General features: G+C 44.5%; 1 pseudogene; it reads right to left on the reverse strand.

Annotated features, from left to right (window-relative positions):
* Window positions 1-1867: 1867 nt before the first annotated feature.
* On the reverse strand, window positions 1868-2834 carry LOC119859679 (annotated as a pseudogene).
* Between the last annotated feature and the right edge of the window lie 215 nt (window positions 2835-3049).

Consider the following 3049-nt stretch of genomic DNA (forward strand, 5'->3'; position numbering starts at 1 on the left):
TATAATATCCCGATCCTTCTCTGAATTGGCAATACCTCCCAGCTTTGTATCATCTGCAAACTTTATTAGCACACTCCCACTTTTTGTGCCAAGGTCAATAATAAAAAGATTAAATAAGATTGGTCCCAAAACCAATCCCTGAGGAACTCCACTGGTAACCTCCCTCCAGCCTGACAGTTCACCTTTCAGTAGGACCCGTTGTAGTCTCCCCTTTAACCCCCATGTTGTATTTTGTCCCATTTAACATTGACTTCAATGTCCTTAACTAATTTCTCCTTCAAATTTTTTTCCAGGACCTTGCGTACTACAGATGTCAAACTAATTGGTCTGTAGTTACCCAGATCACTTTTTTTTCCTTTCTTAAAAATAGGAATTATATTAGCAATTCTCCAATCATTCGGTACTACTCCTGAGTTTACAGATTCATTAAAAATTCTTGCTAATGGGCTTGCAATTTCAGGTGCCAATTCCTTTAATACTCTTGGATGAAAGTTATCTGGGCTCCCCGATTTAGTCCCATTAAGCTGTTTGAGTTTCGCTTCTACCTCAGATATGGTAATATCTACCTCCATATCCGCATTCCCATTTGTCATGCTACCATTATCCCTAAGATCCTCTTTAGCCTTATTGAAGACTGAGGCAAAATATTTGTTTAGATATTGGGCCATGCCTAGATTATCTTTAACCTCCACTCCATCCTCAGTGTTTAGCGGCCCCACTTCTTCTTTCTTAGTTTTCTTCTTATTTATATGGCTATAGAACCTTTTACTATTGGTTTTAATTCCCTTTGCAAGGTCCAACTCTACTTAACTTTTAGCCTGTCTCACTTTATCCCTACATGTTCTGACCTCAATTAGGTAGCTTTCCTTGCTGATCCCTCCCATCTTCCACTCCCTGTATGCTTTCTGCTTCTTCTTAATCACCTCTCTAAGATGCTTGCTCATCCAGCTTGCTCTACAACTCCTGCCTATGAATTTTTTCCCCTTTCTTGGGATACAGGCTTCTGATAGCTTCTGCAGCTTTAATTTAAAGTAATCCCAGGCCTCCTCTACCTTTAGCCCTTTTAAAATCAAAAACTCTAGTTGCAGATTTATTTTTGTTAATCCTTCCATTCAGTTTGAACTGAATTAACTCATGCTCACTTGAACCAAGATTGTCCCCTACAACCATTTCTTCTATGAGGTCCTTGATACTCACCAAAATTAAATCTAAAATGGCATCCCCTCTAGTTGGTTCAGCAACTACTTGATGAAGGAATCCATCAACTATCACATCTAGGAAAATTTGAGCCCTATTATTATTACTGGCACTGGTCCTCCAGTCTATACCTGGGAAGTTAAAGTCTCCCATGATCACACAGTTTCCATTAGTATTTACTTTATTAAAAACATTAAAAAGGGCTCTATCCATATCCAAATTAGATCCCGGGGGTCTATAGCACACCCTGTTCTCATGGCCCATGAGAATGGCCCATGGTTTAGCCAGAGATGGGACAGTGACAGGCAAGGTGTAATGGGAAACATCATCCAACCCCCTTCACTTTATTGAGTGTATCAACAGGAGTTCCGAGATCGCAGCAGACTCCGATATGGCTCTTTATGGCTCCCACCAGTCACTAGGCTCTCCATGAACACAGTCATTTTCTAATGCTGTTGCCTGCCTTGGTCTCCTTCTCCCAGTGCACTGTCCTCTGTCACCAGCCCCTCTCCCATTGCCCCAGGCCTTAGACTCCACCTGAACCTCTAGCTACACAGTGCAGATCAGTAGCTCATGTCGTCTCGGATTTAAGGGTCCAGGATGGAATAGATGGCCCGGGTTTTTTGTCTACCATGTCACCAGTGTTGGAGCTGGGTGATGAACTGACCCTTCACTTCACGAACACCCTGATTATCCTCGCACGAAGGTGTTTGCTTTTCACACTGTACACAACTGGGTTCATCGGGGTGGAACCAGAAGGTAGAAGTAGCCCAGGAGAATCTGAATCAAGGGAGGAGAGCCCCTCCCAAATCTGTGTAACACAGACAAGCTGAGCATTGGCATGTAGAAGAGCAGGACAGTGCAGAGGTGGGAGACACAGGTGTTCAGGGCCCTACGGCACTCCACGGTGGATGCAATGCGCAGCACTGTTTTAAGGATCATCACATAAGAGAGGCATATGAGCAGCGAGTCTAACCCCACCGTTAAGAGTGTAGTAAACAAGCCATAGATGCTGTTGATTGAGATATCTGAACAAGCCATCTTCATGACATCCTGGTACAGGCAGTAGGAATGGGAGAGGACATTGGCTCGACAGTATTGGAACTATTTCAGGAGAAAGGGGAGTGGGGATATTATGGCCACCCCTCTTAGCACAAACACAAGTCCCATCTTGGCTATTCTTGGCAGGGTTAAGATGGAGGCATATCTCAGTGGGTCACGGATTGCAACAAAGCGGTCAAAGGCCATCAACAAAAGCATGGAGGATTCAATGCATTGAAGTGAGTGGATGAAGAACAGTTGGGCTAAACAGGCATTGAGGCTGATCTCCATAGAGTTAAATAAGAATATACCCAGTATCGTCGGCATGGTGGTTATCGATATGACAAGGTCTGTGTCAGCCAACATGAAAGGAAAATGTACATGGGCTCATGGAGGCTTGGATCTGTTTTCATAATGAACAGAATGACTGAATTTCCTACTATGGAAATAATATACATTAAGCATAAGGGGATAGAGATCCAGAGATGGATGGCTTCCTCCCCAGGCATCTCAGTGAGACGGAACACTGCAGATTTGAATTTGGTGTCATTGACAGCTGACATAATGTACTGGGCAGGTCTGAGGAGTTTTGAACTTTGCTTCCTGAAACGAAAAAGAACAATAGACTAGGAAAGGCACGCCGCTGCCCTCGCCAGGCCAGCCAGAACTCCCGGAAGGATGCCACGAAGCCCGCATCCTCCAGCAAGCTGTTGTTAAAATGCCAATAGGCCGGTCCCGGCCTCTCCGCGCAGAGGGAGGCTGTCACAGTGGCTATATGATGGTCAGAAAATGGGGCCGGCCGGATGCTGGA

Source organism: Dermochelys coriacea, chromosome 1, assembly GCF_009764565.3.
Source record: "Dermochelys coriacea isolate rDerCor1 chromosome 1, rDerCor1.pri.v4, whole genome shotgun sequence".
In the NCBI taxonomy this organism is placed as follows: Eukaryota; Metazoa; Chordata; order Testudines; family Dermochelyidae; genus Dermochelys; species Dermochelys coriacea.